The following is a 20992-nucleotide window of genomic DNA, read 5'->3' as shown; positions in this document are numbered from 1 at the left end:
AAACCTTGATTGATAATGCACTAACTAAACATGAGGTTACATGTAAGGTCATAATTTTTTGAGTTGACATATACACACTGATTCCAGCTTTCATTTTAGACAATCCTATAAATGGAAATTTCAAAGCTAATGTATTATTACTTATCAAAAACTATGAGGTGGCAAACCACCAAAAGAAGACAGAAGGAACACAATAGCGGTGAATGTGATAGGCAGTGCCTGCAGGGCGTCCCCTGCTTCAAAGTGCACTTTGCCTTTCTCACCCATCACAGATTCTCTCCTGTTTTAATTCTTGCTAGAGATTGTAAGGTTTTTTTCACATGTGCTCCATATCCGCATGGCCAGTGCATGATACAGAGCCCAGGTGGAACACCTGCTCTTAAAAGATAACAAACCACTATATTAGATCTCTCTACAATACAAACTACTCAGAAAAGTTATTTAGAGCTACAGTTACTTATTCCTATTGTTTGTTACTTGCTTTACCCTCAGCTTCCTTTCTTTATTTAATTGGTAAGCTTTTTCTTGTTGACCTACTCCTACTATTGTTACAAAAAAAATCATCTAAGGGTGGTAATTCTTGATGCAGTACAGAGTGAGATGCACCCATATCTACCAGAAAACAAACATCTTTACACTGCTGTGTGCACATTGCATTCAGTCCACTGGGGGCAAAACTCATCCTGGGATCTTCAGGTCCTGCTCTAGTGCAGCTGCTATTATTCTTCCCAATTCTTTCATTACAATCCCTCTTTCTATACAATTTCCAAGCTCCATCCACATACCCTCAATTATACTTCTGTATCATTAACAGTTCTTATACCATCAAAGCAGTTTGTCCCATTCCCTTCAGAATCCACAGATCAAACAACACAGTTCTTCAGTTTCCACAACACCCTTAGTACCATATAACTTTCCTTTAGCAATCCATACTTATATAGATATACCATAAACATTTAACAATCACAAAGACAGTGACAATAACCAATAGTATCAAATAAAATAAATAAATGGGGGTATTTGTGTCAACAGAACTTTCCACTTGAGTATTTCCAAAGCAGTTCAATTGTTGACAGATATAAATGCTAGTTTGGCAAGTTAAAGTACTGTAATAGTCTACCAAACTTTTCACAGGACAGTGTGTGTGTAGGATACCCCACAGTATAAACCATAAGAGGGATAATCCCAGAAACATACACGTCTCTTATCAAAACTTAGACATTTTTCAACAACCATGTTTTGTATGGAACTCCTGAACTTATGTGACACTGCAAAACATCAGTGCAAAGGTTTTATGATAGATTTCATTTGTGACCACATCTAACAGATATTAGATGGGTCCCTTGGCTCATTTCCCAATTTGTTAGGAATTTGGAAACACCATGGAGGAGTTACATGCAAATCATAATCACTTTGACAAAAAAAAGGGGTAAAAGAAGGGATCAGAAGGAATGGTTATCACTGTGCAGAAAGTACCAGAAATCCAGAATGACCTGAAAAAGAAACTATGAACCAAATTGTGAAGTTTTAACAGATCCAAGGACTGATATCAATCACAATCCACAACAACAACAAGCAAAAGCATAATATTATTGCAACCAAAATATGTAACAAAGAGGTATATCAGTATTCTAGCAAGATCACATCTTCAGTTTTTTTCTGTCACAAAACACAAATGGTTAAAGTCAGCTATCAGTCATTCTGTGTTCAGTAAAGGTCCCATGGGGATCTTCTGAAAAATAAAACAAGACAACAACTTGCCCTTTGGAGGCTTTGTTAATACAATTAAAAAATGAGAGAACAGTCCATCGAGGAGTATATTTTACATTCCTTTTTCGGGGTGTCCTTAGCCTTCTAAGGATATTTGTTAAGGGATTTCATTAAGATTAGGGAAACACCTCGTTAGCTGAGTCAGTGGACACAGGCTGGCCAGGGAGATAAGTGTTTCCCTAGCTTATCAGCAACTGGATCGTGACTCACAGGGGCAATTGGCAGGAGTGGGGAGGCCTTGGGACAGAAGGTGTTAAATCGAGGATCTCCTTTTGTGGTGAGCTTTCTAATAAACATCCACCCTTCACTGCCTTCCCCACCCTGCCCCCCCACCTCCCTCTCATCTGGGGGAGGGGGTGAAAGCATCAGCTTTCCTTGAGCTTTTGTTCTGGCCACAAGTTAACTAATTTCTCTAACCTGACTGTGGGTAATCCATTCATCAAATCTCGTGGAACACCCTTTTGCCAGCCCAGTGTCCAGAGACGATTACGTTTATGATCAATATTTCGCCTACCCGTTCTTACTGGCAATGAGACCCTTCCAGTTCCACTGAGCTTTGGACTAGGTGGCCTAGGAGCAAGGGTGGTTGCTGCGAGCCTTACTTCCTCTGGTTCAGATATACTGGAAGAAGCCACAGGTCCATATTTCCTTTCATAATTAATCAACTCTTGGGCAACCTCCCCCCATGTCCATACTTTATACCCCGACTGCAAATGCCCGGAGATGCCGGTTCCTTCTAATGCTGGCTGGGTTCTTTCTCCCTGAGGCACAGATTGTATCTTTCCTTGTAGTTGTATACCTATAGGTTTCAGTGATTCTGGAAGCCCCCTGATTAAAGGAGTCATCCTTTCAGTATCCACAGGCATCATCATAGGTGATTCATGATGTGGCTGCAGATTTCTATCATACATCATTTGCAGACAAGCAGCTTTTTGAACACTTTCAACCAATTGATCAGCTGTCCCATTAATGGCAAGAGGGTCTCCCCTTTCTAAAGGGTTAAGACCACCTGCCCAATAGGCAGCCCTTTGTGTTAGGGACCAGGGAGCACGGTTGTTACCAGTAGTTAAAAATACTCCTGGCCCCCAATAACCTTCAGCTTCCTTTTCAGTTAACATTATTTGGTCTCCACCAGTGAGGCTAACCCTCCAAACATACTCTGTCTCTGATTCCTTTGGAGAGCGGCTAAAATCTTTCTTCAGTTTTGCTAATTCAGTGGCAGAAAAGGGAATTTCTTTAACATTCATTTGAGGGTTCAGATCCTCACTGTTATCAAACGTATATTCAGTTTTTATCAAAGGACGCAATTGGGTTGGCGAGTCCTCTAATTTGCCAAGCCCTTCCTTTATTCCTTGTAGTTCCTTCTGAGGAAAAGTTTTTTCTTGAGGCAAATTATGGACAACAGTATTGCTAGTATTCTTATATGTCAATAGTTCCTTAAAAGCCATTTGCAACAAAACTGTATTATGTTGCTCTCTTTGTAATTGTTCCTCAAGGTTCACTATTTGATTCTGCAGAGTTTTTACCAATTCTTGCATTACTTTAACTGATTCCTGTAATGCTTGTATGGTTTGGGTTTCTGCCGAATGCTTTTCATCTCGGAACTCCACGGCAGCTTTTAAAGCAGCACCGAGTATCGCACAAATAAACGATTTCCCTTTCCCGGCTCGGGTATGAGCATTCCTTTGCAGAACACTAATACGGTCTGAAACACTCTGCAAGTTATGCCAGTTTTGTCGTGCCCAATCCACCCCTGATAAAGAGGGCCGAGCACCATGCTTTTCTAAAAGGTCAAATAGCACATTTTCACTTTTCATAGTGGCAATAATTTCACTCATTTCTCGATACCCTAAAAGACACACAATAAGGGAAGAGAAGGTACACTTAACTCCTTACCCCTCCCCAGGGAAGCACACACCTATCAAACAAATGCAAATGCTACAATCATTCCTCCCTTTCACAAAAGACCTAGAAGTCCAATCAACACTTACAAAGAAAGTGTAAATACCTAAATTGCTCCTGGCTATCCTGTCAGTCCAGAAAAACTTCAAGCTTAAAACCACACAAGTTACAAAACACTTCTAGGTTTCTCAGAAAGGAATAAACGTCTTGGAGAAGCACAAACGTCAAAAAATTACTTCCTCACTTCCCCAAGAGGTGCACACACAAAACTTTCAAATTCCAAAATACGTTACTAGATACTTAAACCACAAAAATGCGAAATAGTCTTCCCGAGGAGGCACACACGTATAAAACAGAAGTAAATAGTCAAAATTAATTCATACGTCCCCGAGAGGTAAACACATAAGCAGTAAAGTTTCAGAATATGGAGCGGTCTTCCTGGAGAGGTGCTCACATCTAAGTTACCAAAATTATCGGTCCTTGCAACTCCAGGAGGTACATACAGAAAAATTTTGGAGTTTTTGGAAGGACAACACTCTCACGGCGGGCATCCTGCCGACTACGCCAATAAAAAATGTCTCGCTCCAATTTGTAGGAGGGAGGCAAGGTTCTTTGATATGTGTATACCTGGCGTGAGATTAAGAAGCAGCGGTTCAAATGTTGGTCCAACCAGTTTATTAAAGTCCTAGGCGTTTTTAGGGAGATGGGGAAGGGAAGGTAGGCGATAGGGAAAGTAGGAAATATAAGCAAGGAGTCTTTGCAGATAGCAAAAGAGATATAGTCACCACCGTGGGTCCAGCGAGGTACACAGTAGGTCCGTTGATCTCAGGAACTCGTCTGATCACCGCAGAGGATGGGAGACAGCCAGGGAGCTCTGCAGCAAGCTGGTCCCGGGGTTCTTCCGACAAAGTTTTCCCCTCAGGGAATTCTCCGTCAAAGGTGTCTTTGGAAGTTTGTCTCCAAAGTCCCCAGTTTAGCAAGGGTCTTTTATCCCCCATTTCGGTGGGGGTTCTTCTTCTTCTTAACAAACGCTTATTTGTAAAAAGATATAAAACTAACTTTTCTGACATTCCTGTCCCACAGATAAGCCAGCAAGGGTTGGAGGTCTCTGTTGCCAGACACAAGATTTACCACCTTCTGCAGGGGTCTCCTCCTCCCGGCAGCACTCCTGGAAAAGACTGCTTGTCTTGTTCCTGCTTATCTTTGCAGTCCTAAGCAGGGATGGCACGATAACACCCACCATTCACCCTCCTGGATAGTTAGCAGTTGCCTGTCAGAGTCTTATAATCAGAAAGGCCTCAAGAAAGCAAACTTTGAGACAATAAAAGAAAAACAGTCTGTCTTTCACAACCCCTCGGTCTCTGGCCCACGTATATGTCGCGTCTCTTCCTTGATGACCTGAGGTCTCATGAGCCCATCGAGCTAGGAATAATTCGCCCTTATTCTGCCAGTCCAAGTCGATTTGAGCCACCTCAATTCTGGCAGCTTTATCTAACTGATGGTTGTTTTGCTGTTCTTCAGTAGCCCGACTTTTGGGTACATGTGCATCTACGTGACGCACCTTTACAACCATATTCTTTGTATAGGCAGCAATGTTCTTCCATAGTTCAGCGGCCCAAACAGGCTTACTCCTCTGTAGCCAGTTATTTTGTTCCCACTGCTGTAGCCACCCCCATAAGGCATTTGCCACCATCCATGAGTCAGTATAAAGATACAGCATTGGCCACCTCTCCCGTTCAGCAACATCTAAGGCCAGCTGGACAGCATTTACCTCTGCAAACTGACTTGATTCTCCCTTACCTTCAGTGGCCTCTGCAACCTGTCGCGTGGGGCTCCATACAGCAGCTTTCCATTTGCGATGCTTCCCTACAATGCAACATGATCTGTCAGTGAATAGGGCATATTTCTTTTCATCTTCTGGTAATTCGTTGTATGGTGGGGCATCTTTAGCACGTGACACCTCTTCTGCTGGTGATGTTCTATACTTTTTATCTTCAATACTGAATTTCCTGGGCAGGTCCTTTTACTTTGCTTTGCTTAATAGCAAAGCCAGCTTGTAGAAGAATTTGGATTATCTGCTCTCCTTATGTGAAAACTTCCTCTGCTGTATCGCCCCACACAACAATGTCATCAATGTACTGCAGGTGTTCAGGAGCACCTGCATGTTCCAATACAGTTTGGACCAACCCATGGCAAATAGTTGGGCTGTGTTTCCACCCCTGGGGCAAACGGTTCCAAGTATACTGAATGCCCCTCCAGGTGAAGGCAAACTGTGGCTTACATTCTGCGGCCAAAGGAATAGAGAAGAAGGTATTGGCAATGTCAATGGTGGCATACTATTTGTCTGCTTTTGACTCCTGCTCGTACTGGAATTCCACCATGTCCGGCACAGCAGCGCTCAATGGGGGTGTGACCTCATTCAAGCAACGGTAGTCTACTGTCAGCCTCCATTCTCCACTGGCTTTAAGCACAGGCCATATTGGACTGTTAAAAGGTGAGTTTTACTGATCACTCCCTGATACTCCAACTGGCGAATCAAATCATGAATGGGGAGCAAGGAATCCCTGTTGGTGCGATACTGCCGTCTGTGCACTGTCTTTGTAGCAGTCGGTACCTGCTGCTCTTTTACTCGTAGCAGCCCCACAACAGACGGGTCCTCTGACAGGCCAGGCAAAACAGACAGCTGCTTAATGTTGTCCATATCTACAGCAGCTATCCCAAAGGCCCATCGATACCCCTTAGGATCCTTGAAATGCCCCCTTCTGAGGTAATCAATACCCAGTATACATGGAGCGCCTGGGCCAGTCACAATAGGACGTTTTTGCCAGTCTTTGCCAGTGAGGCTTATTTCAGCCTCCAGCACAGTCAATTCTTGAGAGCCCCCAGTCACTCCAGAAATATGGATTGATTCTGTCCCTTCATGACTGGAGGGCATTAGGGTGCACTGTGCACCGGTATCCACCAGCGCCTTATATTCCTGTGGTTCTGATGTGCCAGGCCATCGAATCCACACAGTCAAATAAACTCTATTTTCCCTTTCCCTCCCCTGACTGAGGGCAGGGCCCCTCTATTGGTTACCTGTGATGACTGGAGCAACTCCACTGGTGGTTGGTTTGTCTAGTAGTTCTTTCACCCGTGCTCATAGTACAGAAGTAGACTGATCATTCCACTTCCTCATGTCTTCTCCACGGTCACGTAGGTAGCGCCATATGGAAACACGTGGTGCAATCGTACTGTTGTTCTTTGCTCGAGCTGGGAAGCGTGTGCGTTTAATAGCTGAGACTTTTGATAATAAAGGTGAGGAGTAGGACTGGACTACTTTGATCAGATCCTTCATTAGACCTGGTGGCCCGTACGAGGATTGACCTTCATCAGTTGTTTCTGATACTATTACGGGATCATTACGATTAGTTGATGGAAACAATTTCTTGTACATTTCATCTAGTCGGTCTTCTAGCCGTGAGATGGCAAAAACCGTGGCACGCAGTTGGGGGAGCTGCTGATCGACAGTTTGAAGCATTGTAATCAGCTTAAAAACTCGGGGCCATCTGTCCTCGAATCCTCTAGATGCTGTTACCAATGACTGCAATTTTCTCTGGTGCTGTACTTGTGATTTTCTGCCACATGTCAGGATCGGCCCTCACTCTCTCCGGATCATGTTCGCTTGGATCAGGGTTGTACAACATTTCCACCGTGGCCAATTCCCTCAGGTACTGGATACCTTTTTGGACGGTATTCCAACTAGTAATTTTAAACTTCAAAGCATCCCTGTAGGGGTACCTTTCTCTCTCAGCTTCTAACAGCCGCAACTAGAGAGTGGCAGCTCCATCCGTACATCTGTTAATCCCTCTGTCAACACCTGCATCTTAGGCAAGGCTTCCTACTTGGCGAGCTTCATTACCATCTAGAGACAAGCTGTTGGCCCTGTTGTCCCAGCAGCGAAGCAACCAAGCAAGGATACCTTCATCTTGGCGCCATGTAAACTCCTTTCTTGAGCCTTGGATTTCAGTCAGCTTCAGAGGTCAACGATAAGTGATTTCCTCCTCATCATCAGTCTCTTCTTCATGCCTCTTGGTTTTTCCCTTTGCTTATTTCGGTACTGCTCCATGCCCGGCACCTGGGTCTTCTGCTGCGCCCCCCTCTGCTTCTCCTTCTTTTCGTTCTAGACGCATGGACACCCGTTTCCATTTCTTGCCTTCCTCAGGGGTGACTAATATTGCTACTGATGCCTCCTGTGACTGATCAGAGATAACTTGGGCTTGAATCTCATATCGGAATCTCTCTCTCTCCAGAACAGTATGATACAAAGCACGGTATGCATAAGCCAAACACCATATAAGGTTTACCTCCTTAGATCTCTGACCCAAATACTCACTTAATTTCTCAGGGTCCCTTAGGTGTTCAAGAGTGAAATCCCATGACACTGCGGGTCCCCATGCTTCTAAGACTTTTCCTAAACCATTCCATATTTCCTGCCAGTCATCATTCTCTTATTCAGGAGGAGACTTTTGCATGGAACGAATTTATAGGATTACACATACATTCATTAATATTGATAACATGGATACAAGTATGAACCCTATCTCAGTTATTGAAAGGCATGCGGAAATCTGAGAGTACAGCCTACAAAAAGCAGGTTTTTTTAGCTTGTACACTGAATTAAACATGGTGATGTTTGTAAAATTGCCTATTCCATCTGGGATGCAAGTATTTATAAGATTCGCAATTCCATCTGCAATGGAAGTGTTTGTAAGATTTGCAATTCCATCTGGGGTGTAGATGCCAAAATTCGGACCATACCACATCTCATAAAAGTACCAGGCAGGTGTCTCCATCAGTATCCACCTTATTAGGCCATATACCTGCACAATTCCACAACAACAAATTATGGTGTTAATAGTTGATCAATACTTTGAGAAGATCTTAATTGCTTTCAATCCCTTAAACAGAGCAACTGGGATGGAGAGTGGATTCATAGCTGGTAGGTTCTGTAAAAGTCAGAGCTAGCTAGCTTTGCTCTAAGGGAGAAAGAAATCCCTTTGTTTTCTATACAAAAGTTAGATAGCAATGCTGAGAATGTGCAGTTGCCCTTGATGTTGACAATTCGTCTGGTATTTCAAGGTCACGTTCTCAGTGAGCAGCTACAAAAAGATAACACTCCCGTAACACAGCTAACGATGCTCATTGGGAGCTAAGAGAGAGTCGTTCTAAAAGCTAAAAATCTCTATGCCCACATTCTCCACCAATAAATCTGTCACGGGTTACTTAGATTTACCTATGCCCGTGACAGGGGAAGCCACCCCGTTGGGCCCCCCGAGGCCTGGAAAGGAGGGGGAAAAGGGGAATGGGATAAAAACAGCAACAATCTAAGGAGGAAAAACTTCTTTTACTAAATATAATATCAAAGTACAAGATAACAGAATATAATATAATTGAAGCTAACAAATCGAACGAAACAGAGAGAGAGAGTCCCCGAAAACCGAGAAGCCGACTGTGAACTCTATGCGACACGGCTGGAACGCTTCCCACTCTCCGAGAAGTTCGAGAGAAGAAGAAAAACACTCCAGCTGGGGAACAAGATTATATAGCGTCCTGGCCCCGTGACTTCTCACTAACCGTGTTGTTCTCTGGGATATGTAGTCTTCTTCTGTGGACTGCACAGTCAATAGAAGTATCCATGCTTTACATGATGTTATAATGTGGAATGCTGATAGCAAAATTACAAAATTACAAAACCACGACAAGCATATAAAGGGTATGAGGAGCGCAACACTCCAACTGAGAAGGAGATCTTAGCCGTGTATGAGGGGGTTCGGGCTGCTTCTGAAATAGTTGGGACAGAGGTTCAGCTTCTTCTAGCACCTCGCTTGCCAGTAATAAACTGGATGTTTAAAGGACAGGTTCCCTCCACCCAGCAAGCTACTGATACCACTTGGAGTAAGTGGATTTCATTAATTACTCAACGAGCTTGAATGGGAAAACTCAGCCGTCCTGGAATTCTAGAAGTGATCATGGACTGGCCTGAGAGTGAAAAAACTGAAATACCACCTGCAGAAGAGGTATCATATCATATCATAGTATCATAGTCTCGTGCAGATTGGAAGGGACCTCAGAGATCATCGAGTCCAACTCCCGGGATTCGAGCCTTTTTTGTAGCAAAGTGGCACTTCTACCACTTGCGCTACAGGGGGATTCGAACCCAGGGCCTCCGGTGTTGCAATGTGGCATTCCTACCACTTGCGCCACTGGGGCACACGTATCACGTGCTAAAGAGGCACCACCATACAATGAGGTACCAGAAAACGAAAAGAAATTTGCCCTATTCATAGACGGATCATGTCGTATTGTAGGGAAGCATCGCAGATGGAAAGCTGCTGTATGGAGCCCCACACGACAAGTTGCAGAGGCCACTGAGGGTAAAGGAGAATCAAGTCAATTTGCAGAGGTAAAGGCTGTTCAGCTAGCTATAGATGTGGCTGAACGGGAGAGGTGGTCAATGCTTCATCTTTATACTGATTCATGGATGGTGGCAAATGCCTTATGGGGGTGGTTGCAGCAGTGGGAAGATGATAACTGGCATCGAAGGGGTAAACCTGTATGGGCTGCTGAACTGTGGAAAGACATTGCTGCCCAAATAAGGAACATTGTTGTAAAGGTGCGCCATGTAGATGCTCATGTGCCTAAAAGTAAGGCTACTGAAGAACATAAAAATAACCATCAGGTTGATCAAGCTGCCAAAATTGAGGTGGCTCAAATAGACTTGGACTGGCAGAACAAGGTTGTTCCTAGCTCGATGGGCCCATGAGACTTCAGGTCATCAAGGAAGGGATGCAACATATAAGTGGGCCAGAGACCGAGGGGTGGACTTAACTATGGACGCTATTGCTCAGGTTATTCATGACTGTGAAACATGCGCCATAATTAAACAAGCCAAGAGGATGAAACCTTTTTGGGGGGAAGGGCGATGGCAAAAGTATAAATATGGAGAGGCATGGCTGGTTGATTATATCACCTTGCCACGATCTCGCAATGGTAAGCGTTATGTACTCACCATGGTGGAGGCAACCACTGGGTGGCTCGAAACATACGCAGTACCCCATACTACCGCCCGAAACACCATATTAGGGTTTAAAAAGCAAATCCTGTGGCGGCATGGCACTCCGGAAAGAATTTAATCAGATAATGGGACTCATTTTAAAAATTCTCTTGTAACCACTTGGGCCAAAAATCATGGCATTGAGTGGATTTACCATATTCCCTATCATGCACCAGCTTCTGGTAAGATTGAACGATTCAGTGGGTTGTTGAAAACTATGTTGAAAGCAATGGGTGGCGGAACATATAAAAATTGGGAGAACCATTTAGCAGAAGCCACCTGGTTAGTCAACACTTGAGGATCTAGTAATCGTAATGGTCCTAATCAATCCAGCTCCCTACGTACCGTGGAGGGAGATAAGGTTCCTGTAGTACACATAAAGAGTGTGTTGGGAAAAACAGTTTAGGTCCTTCCAGCGTCTGGAAAGGGCAAACCTCTCCGGGGTACTGTCTTTGCCCAGGGACCTGGGTGCACGTGGTGGGTGATGGACAAAAATGGGGATGTCCAATGTGTACCACAAGGGAATTTGATGTTGGGGGAGTGCAGCCAATGATTTCTTGTAGATATAGAGGTAGAGTCTCAGAAATATTTGACGAATGTCCAATTAGGTACAGGACTTAAGATAGAGTGGATTAATGTTAAGGAAACACTTTTTCCTATATACCTTAATTAGGCATTCTGTAAGCAAGTTTTCCATCTGGACTCTATATCGTGCACTGGCCATGCATGTGTAGAGCACACATGGAAAGAAGTATAAGTCAAAAGGAAATCTGCTGTGGCGGCTGGGAAAGGATGAGTGCACCTTGATTTGGGAGGCGCCCTACTAGCGCTGCCTTTCTCCTCCACCGCTGACATGTTTTCCTTTTTTCTGGCAGTTTTGCCTTTTTTCTCAAAAGTAATAGATAATAATAAATAATAAATAAATAATAGTGGGTTAGGTTATAGAGTTTTGTTCACAACTTAGGGATTTGTATGGAATAAATATAAATTTTTGAGAAAATAAGGTTGCTGATTACTCACAACTATACGTATGAGTTTGTATGTAAGTATAAGCATAATGTAATGATGTAGAATAAGGGGTGGAATGTCATGGTTTAATAATTTTGTAATTTTGCTATCAGTATTCCACATCATAATATCATATAAAGCATGAATAATTTTGCTGAATCTGCAACTTACGGAAGAAGAATACATCTCCCAGAGAACAACACAAGCAAAGAGATAGGTCACAGGACCTGGACACTATATTAACTCTGTCGCAGGCTAGACTGACGTCTTTTGAGTTCTGGCGTTCAGGGGAGTGTGTGGGAGCCTTCACCATTTCGCCTAGATTCACAGTAGGCCTCTCAGTTACGGGACCTCATTCTCTCTCCTATTTTGCTTGATTCGTTAGGTCAGTTTTCAATTATATTGTATTATATTGTGTTATCCTGTATTTAATTATATTATTTATTAAATAAGTGTGCCTCCTTAGATCGTTGCCACTGTTTTCTTTTCCTAATTAACTTTTTTCCTTTTGGCCTAGGGCCCCTGTGGGGCCCACGGCCCCTGTCACGGACGCAGGTGGACTTTTAGTTTAAACTGTGACTTCCCATTGAAAGGCATATCCTATCCATTGTCATCCATTCCATTGGTAGGCATAGCCTATCCGTGGTCATACATTCCATTGGTAGGCATAGCCTATCCGTGGTCATACATTTTATTGATAGGCATAGCCTATCCATGGTCATTCATTCCATGGACATGGGCAGAAATTCCAAGCATTAATTCACATCTCTGGTGGTGGTGGGATGAAGGCTAATAGCCATTCTCGCTGTAAAGGCCCAGCCCTTTCAGGGGGGCTGCCCAAACTGGTTCTCGCTGATGTTGCATCCTGCTGAGGCATCTGTTCTGCCATCTTGTCTTCAGAAGCAGCACATCTATTCTACTTTCTAATCTTCCCATGACAGCAAACTCTGCGGCCCACTAAGTTCTGTTTCTGAGCTGACATTCACGCGAGCCCTTTGTCCTTCAGGCTGTATCTGATTAAGTTGTGCAAGAGGCTGTTTCCAAAACGTAGAACAGCAACTCTTCTGATTCACAAGCCTAACCCTGACGCAAACATTATCCCAAACCCTACATCAGACCCTAACCCTAATCCAATACTGACCCTACCCAAACCCAACATAGACACAAACCCAAACCCCAAACCCAAAACAAACCCTACCCCAAAACAAACAGACACAAACCCAAACCCCAAACCCAAAACAAAACCTAACCCAAACCCAACAAAATACAAAATCTAAACCTGAAACTAAAATTAAAGAACCCAAACCAATACAGACACAAACCCAAAACTCAAACCTAATACCAAACCTAAAGAAGCCAAACATAACAGACACAAATCCAAACCCAAACCGAAAACCAACCCAAAAGAACCAAAAGCCCACACAGACACAAACCCAAACCCCAAACCTAAAACCAACCCTAAAGAACCCAAACCCAACACAGACACAAACCCCAAACCCCAAACCTAAAACCAACCCTAAAGAACCCAAACCCAACAGAGACACAAACCCAAACACCAAACCTAAAAACAACCCTACCCCAAACCCAAACCAGACACAAACCCAAACCCCAAAACTAAATCCAACCCTACCACAAACCCAACACAGACACAAACCCAAACCCAAAACCTAAAACCAACCCTACCCCAAATCCAAACTCAAAATAGACACAAACCCTAACCGCAAACCTAAAACCAACCCTAAAGAACCCAGACCAACATAGACACAAACCCAAACCCCAAACCTAAAACCAACCCTAAGGAAACCAAACCCAACACAAACACAAACCCAAAACCCAAATCTAAAACCAACCCTACCCCAAACCAAACAGAGACACAAACCCAAACACCAAACCCAAAACCAACCCTAAAGAACCCAAACCAACATAGACACAAACCCAAACACCAAACCTAAAACCAATCCTAATGAACCCAGACCGACATATACAGAACACAAACCCCAAACCTAAAAACAGCCTTGCCCAAAACCCATACCCAACACAGACACAAAACCAAACCCCAAACCTAAAACCAACCCTACCCCAAACCTAACATAGACACAAACACAAACCCCAAACCTAAGATCAACCCTACCCTGAACCCAAATCCAAACCTAAAACCAACCCTACCTCAAACCCAAACCCTAAACCTAAACCCAACCCTACCCCAACCCAACACAGACACAAACTCAAACCACAAACCTAAAACCAACCATACCCCAAACCCCAAACCAACAGAAACACAAACCCAAACTCCAAACCTAAAACCAACCCTACCACAAACCCAAACCCAACAGAGACACAAACCCAAACCCCAAACCTAAAACCAACCCTACCCCAAACGCAAAGCCAACAGAGACACAAACCCAAACCCTAAACCTAAAACAACCCTAAAGAACCCAAACAAAACATAGAAAGACACAAACCCAAACCCCAAACCTAAAACCAACCCTACCCAAAACCTAAAACCAACCCTACCCAAAACCGAACATAGACACAAACCCAAACCCCAAACATAAAACCAACCCTAAAGAACCCAAATCCAAACCTAAAACCAACCCTACCCCAAATGCAAAGCCAACATAGACACAAACCCAAACCCCAAACATAAAACCAACCCTAAAGAACCCAAATCCAAACCTAAAACCAACCCTACCCCAAACTCAAATCCCAAACCTAAACCCAACCCTACCTCAACCCAACACAGACACAAACCCAAACCACAAACCTAAAACCAACCATACCCCAACCCAACCCAACACAGACACAAACCAAACCCCAAACCTAAAAACAACCATAAAGAACCTAAACCCAACAGAGACACAAACCCAAACACCAAAAATAAAAACAACCCTACCCCAAACTCAAACCCCAAATCCCAAACCCAAACCCAACAGAGACACAAACCCAAACCCCAAACCCCAAATCCCAAACCCAACAGAGACACAAACCCAAACCCCAAACCTTAAACCAACCCTTCCCCAAACCCAAAAGCCAACCCAAAAACCAACCCTACCCCAAAACCAAACCTAAAACCCCCCACAAACTCTTCTGTGCTTCTATCATCATTAAGGAACACCCCAACCTACCAGGACCCTTCCAACACAAGCCAATCCACGGTTCTTTAATCATCAAGGAGCCTCCCAAGGAGGTCATGCCATCCCAAACCATTCCCTGGTTCTTAATGATCTTCAAGGACTCTTCCATCACAAACCATGCTCTGCATCTGTGACCTTCAAGGACCCTCCTGTGCTGGTGTGTCACTATGACACTCTGACATCATAGAATCCCCCCTGGGGAGGGGCAGGGGCAGTGGGTCAGCACGGAACACGCCGGTCCCATTCTGCAAGTGGTGCAGGTCCTGCAAGGATCTGTGTGAACAGTGCAGCAATGAGGGCCCAGTATGACGGCGGAACATAACAGCACTGGAGCGTGTGAAGCTGCTGCAGGAGATGGAGCAGCTGAGCACTGAATGGACGGGCAACATAGGGCAGAGCTGCAGCTGGATGGAAGGCATCCTGCACATTGCATGGCAGCATTGGGTTGGGCTGCAGAGGGATATAGGGCACCCTGCCCATAGCAGGGCAGCATTGGGTTGAGCTGCAGCTGGATGGAAATCAACCTGCACATGGCATGGCAGCACTGAGTTGAGCTGCAGCTGGATGGAGGGCACCTGCCCATGTCATTGCAGCATTGGGTTGAGCTGCTGAGGGAGGGTACCCTGAGCATGGCATGGCAGCATTAGGCAGAACTGCAGAGGGAGGGCACCCAGCACATGGCATGGAAGAATTGGGTTGAGCTGCAGCTGGATGGAGGGCATCCTGCACATGGCATGGCAGCATTGGGTTGAACTGCAGAGGGATATAGGGCACCCTGCACATTGCATGGCAGCATTTGCTTGAGCTGCAGATAGATGGAGGGCACTCTGCACATGGTATGGCAGCATTAGGTTGAGCTGCATCTGGAGGACACTCTGCCCATGGCATGGCAGCATTAAGCTGAGATGCAGCTGGATGGAGGGCCCCCTAAAAGACGGCATGGCAGCATTGGGATGATCTGTAGCTGGAGTGCACCCTACACATGGCATGGTAACATAAGGTTAAGCTGCATCTGGAGGGCACCATGCAAATGGCATGGCAGCATTGGGTCGAGCTGCAGCTGGAGGACACCCTGCGTATGGAATGGCAGCTTTGGGTTGAGCTGCAATGGGAAGGCACCCTGCACTTGGCATGGCAGCATTGGGTAGAGCTGCAGCTGGATAGAGGGCACTCAGCAAACGGCATGGCAGCATTGGTTTGGGCTGCAGCTGGGTGGAGGTCACCTTGCACATGGCATGGAAGCATATGGCGGAGCGGCAAAGGGAGGGCACCCTGCACATGGCATGGCAGCATTGGGTTGAGGTGCAGATGGAGGCCACACTTCACTTGGCATGGCAGCATTGGCTTGAGCTGCAGCTGGATAGAGGGTACTCTACACGTGGCATGGCAGCATTGGGCTGAGGTGCAAATGGATGGAGGGCACCCTGCACATGGCATGGCAGCATTGGGTTGAGCGGCATCTGTAGCAAACCCTGAGTATGGCATTGCAGCATTGTGTTGTGCTGCAGATGGGTGTGTAACCTGCACATGGCATGGCAGCATTGGGATGACCTGCAGCTGAATGGAGAGCTACCAGCCCATGGCATGGCGGTATTGGGTTGAGCTGCAGAGGGATGGCACCCTGCACATTGCATGGCAGTATTGGGTTGGGCTAAAGAATGAGTGCACACTGCAAATGGCATGGCAGCATTGGATTGAGTTGCAGCTGGAGGACACCCTGCACATGGAATGGCAGCATTGGTCAGAGCTGCAAAGGGAGGGCACCCTGCATGTGACATGGTAGCACTGGGTAGTACTGCAGAGGGAGGAAAACATGCAAATGGCATGTCACAGAATCACAGAATCACAGAATCACAGAATTGTAGGGGTTGGAAGGGACCTCTAGAGATCATCGAGTCCAACCCCCCTGCCAAAGCAGGCACCCTACACCATGTCACACAGGTAGGCGTCCAGGCGGGTCTTAAATATCTCCAGAGAAGGAGACTCCACCACCTCCCTGGGCAGCCTGTTCCATTTCTCCGTCACCCTGACTGTAAAGAAGTTCTTCCGCACATTTGTGCGGAACTTCCTATGCTGTACTTTCATCCCATTACCCCTAGTCCTATCCCCACGCACTACTGAAAACAGACCAGCCTCACCACTATGGCTCCCACACCTCAGGTATTTATAAACCTGGATCAAGTCCCCTCTCAGCCTTCTTTTTTCAAGGCTAAACAGACCCAGTTCCCTAAGTCTCTCCTCATAGGGGAGATGCTCCAGGCCCTTCACCATCTTAGTGGCCCTCCGCTGGACTCTTTCCAAGAGATCTCTGTCTTTTTTGTACTGGGGAGCCCAGAACTGGACACAATATTCCAGATGAGGCCTCACCAGGGCAGAGTAGAGGGGGAGGATCACCTCCTTCGACCTGCTGGACACGCTCTTTTTAATACACCCCAGTATGCCATTGGCTTTTTTGGCTACAAGGGCACACTGCTTGCTCATGGTCAATCTGTCATCCACCAGGACGCCCAGGTCCCTCTCAGCAGAGCTCCTCTCCAGCAGGACTTCCCCCAGCCTGTACTGGTGTATGCAATTATTTCTACCCAGGTGCAAGACTCTACACTTGCTTTTGTTAAACCTCATCCAGTTTCTTACTGCCCAGCTCTCCAGCCTGTCCAAGTCTCGTTGAATGGCAGCACAGCCTTCAGGCGTGTCAGCCAATCCTCCCAACTTCGTGTCATCAGCAAACTTGCTGAGGGTGGTCACTATCCCCTCATCAAGGTCACTGATGAAGATGTTGAACAAGACCGGACCCAGTACAGACCCCTGGGGGACGCCGCTAGTTACAGGCCTCCAGCCAGACACCGCACCGTCAACGACAACCCTCTGCACTCTGCCAGTCAGCCAATTCTCGACCCACTTCACCGTCCACTCATCTATCCCATACTTTCTCAGCTTTGTTATAAGGATGTCATGGGGGACAGTATCAAAAGCCTTACTGAAATCAAGATAGACTACATCTACCGCCCTCCCCCTGTCCACCCAGCTAGTGACATCTTCATAAAAGGCCACCAGGTTGGTCGAGCACGACCTCCCCTTGGTGAACCCATGCGGGGTACTCCTGATAACCTCCTTATCACCCAGTTGTCTGGAGATGGCATCCAGCACAAGCTGTTCCATCACCTTCCCTGGGACAGAGGTGAGGCTGACTGGCCTATAGTTACCCGGGTCTTCCTTCTTGCCCTTTTTGAAGACTGGAGTGGCATTGGCCGTCCTCCAGTCTTCAGGCACCTCCCCAGTTCTCCAAGACCTCTGAAAGATTACAGAGAGTGGCTCAGCAACGACCTCCGCCAGCTCTCTCAGCACCCGCGGATGCACCCCATCAGGTCCCATGGATTGATGGACCTTAATGTTTCCTAGGCACTCACGGACCACCTCTTCCCTGACTAAAGGGAAATCTCCCATTCCCCGGACTGTCTCATCAACCTCCAGGGTCCGGGATTCCTGAGGGAGAGCCCTTTCACTAAAGACAGAAGCGAAGAAGGCGTTCAGTATCTCCATCTTCTCAGAATCCCCTGTTACCAGAGCGCCCCCCTCACTTAGTATGGGGCCCACATTCTCCCTAGCCTTCCTTTTGCTGTTAACATATTTTAAAAAGCCTTTTTTATTATCCTTTATCTCCTTAGCTAGATTCAACTCCAGGTAGGCTTTGGCCTTCCTGGTTGCATCTCTGCAGTCCCTGACTACATTCTTGTATTGTTCCCAAGTGGTCAGACCCTTTTTCCACATATCATGTACTTTCTTCTTTCCGCGGAGCTTGCACATGAGCTCCTTACTCATCCACGCAGGTCTCCTTGCACCTTTTCCCGATTTCTTAGTCACAGGGACGCACCGATCCTGAGCTTGGAGGAAGAGCCGTTTAAACGCTTACCAGCTCTCACAGGCCCCCTTGCCTTCTAGCACCCTGGCCCACGGGATTGCCCCAAGTAGGTCTCGAAGGAGATCAAAGTTGGCTCTCCTAAAGTCCAGGGTAGCAATCCTACTTTTTGCTTTGCTTAATGTCAGCATTGGGTTGAGCTTCAGAAGGAAAGCACCGTGCACATGGCATGGCAACATTGTTTTGAGCTTCATAGGGAGGTCACCCTGTAAATGTCATGGAAGCATTGGGTTGAGCTGCAGCTGGATGGAGGGCACCCTGCACATGGCATGGCAGCATTGGGTCGAGCTGCAGCTGGAGTGCACACTGCAAATGCCATGGCAGAATTGGGTTGAGCTGCAGCAGGATGGATGGCACTCTGCAAATGGCATGGCAGCATTGCATTGAGCTGCAGAGGGAGGGCACCCTGCAAATGGCTTGGCACCATTGGGTTGATCTGCAGCTGGAGGACACACTGCATATGGCATTGAAGCATTGGGTTGAGCTGCAGAGAGAGGGCATGCTGCCCATAGCAGGGCAGTATTGGGTTGAGCTGCAGCTGGACGAAGGGCACCTTGCTCATGGCATGGCAGCATGGGTTGAGCTGCTGAGGGAGGGCACCCTGCCCATGGCATGGCAGAATTGGGTTGAGCTGCAGATGGATGGATGTCACCCAACTCATGGCATGGCAGCACTGGGTTGAGATGCAGAGGTACGGCAAACAGCACATGGCATGGCAGAATTGGGTTGAGCTGCAGCTGGATGGAGGGCACCCAGCACATGGCATGGCAGCTTTGATTTGAGCTGCAGCTGGATGAAGGGGATACTGAAAATGGCATGTAAACATTGTGTTGAGCTGCAGCTGGATGGAGGGCATCCTGCACATGGCATGGCTGCATTGGGTTGAGCGACACAGGGAGGGCACCCTGCACGTATAATGGCAAAATTGAGTTGTGCCGCTTCTGGAGGACACTCTGCACATGTCATGACAACATTGGGTTGAGCTGCATCTGGAGGGCACACTGAATATGGCATGGCAGCACTAGGTTGAGCTGCATCTGGATATAGGGCACACTGCACATGGCATGGCAGCATTGGGTTGAGCTGCAGCTGGAAAGAACACTGAATATTGCATGGCAGCACTAGGTTGAGCTGCATCTGGATATAGGGCATACTGCACATGGCATGGCAGCACTGGGTTGAGCTGCAGATGGAGGGCGCCCTGCACATGACATATCAGCATTGGTTTCAGCTGCTTCTGGAAGGCACTCTGCACATGGCATGGCAGCATTGGGTTGAGCTGCATCTGGAGGGCACACTGAATATGGCATGGCAGCACTAGGTTGTGCTGCAGCTGGATGGAGGGCGCCCTGCACATGACATATCAGCATTGGTTTCAGCTGCTTCTGGAGGGCACTCTGCACATGGCATGGCAGCATTGGGTTGAGCTGCATCTGGATAGAGGGTACCCAGCACATGTCATGGCAGCTTTGAGCTGAGTTAATTTGGATGGAGGGTACCTGCTCATTGCATGGCAGCACTAGGTTGAACTGCAGAGGTAGGACACCAAGGACATGGCATGGCAGATTTGATTTGAACTACAGCTGGATGGAGTGCACCCTGCACTTGGATAGGCAGCATTGGGTTGAGCTGCAGCTGAAAGGAGGGCATCCTGAACATGGCATGGAAGCATTGGGTGGAGCTGCAAAGGGAGTGCACCCTGTACATTGCCTGGCCGAATTGGTTTGAACTGCAGCTGGATTTAGGTGACCCTGCATATGGCATGGCAGCATTTGTTTGAGCTTCAGAAGGTGGTCTCACTGTACATGGCATGGCAGCATTGTGTTTAGCTGCAGAGGGGAGGGTACCATTAACATTGCATGGAAGCATTGGGCTGGGCTGTATCTGGAGTGCACCCTACATATAGCATGGCAACATTGGGTTTAGGTGCAGAGGGGAGGGCAGCCTGCACATGACATGGCAGCATAGTGTTGAGCTGTAGCTGTGTCATGGTTTAATAATTTTGTAATTTTGCTATCAGTATTCCACATCATAACATCATATAAACCATGAATTATTTTACTGAATCTGCAACTCACAGAAGACTACATCTCCCAGAGAACAACACGAGCATAGAGATAGGTCACGGGACCTGGACTCTATATTAACTCTGTCGCAGGCTAGACT

The 20992-nt window shown here is 46.5% G+C and overlaps 1 protein-coding gene across 1 annotated transcript in view; it reads right to left on the bottom strand.

Annotated features, from left to right (window-relative positions):
- Positions 1-135: 135 nt before the first annotated feature.
- The window catches only part of LOC146754602 (uncharacterized), a 544359-nt gene continuing 523502 nt past the window's right edge, over positions 136-20992 (bottom strand). The window contains exon 2 of the mRNA XM_085527550.1: positions 136-533. The gene's annotated coding sequence lies outside the window, so the exon portion shown is untranslated. The remainder of the gene's footprint in view (positions 534-20992) is intronic.

Source organism: Coturnix japonica, chromosome W, assembly GCF_054131305.1.
Source record: "Coturnix japonica strain WE chromosome W, WE-NBRP24, whole genome shotgun sequence".
In the NCBI taxonomy this organism is placed as follows: domain Eukaryota; kingdom Metazoa; phylum Chordata; class Aves; order Galliformes; family Phasianidae; genus Coturnix; species Coturnix japonica.
The sequence above is the reverse complement of the archived record's forward strand: the minus strand, read 5'-3'. Positions and strand labels throughout refer to the sequence as shown.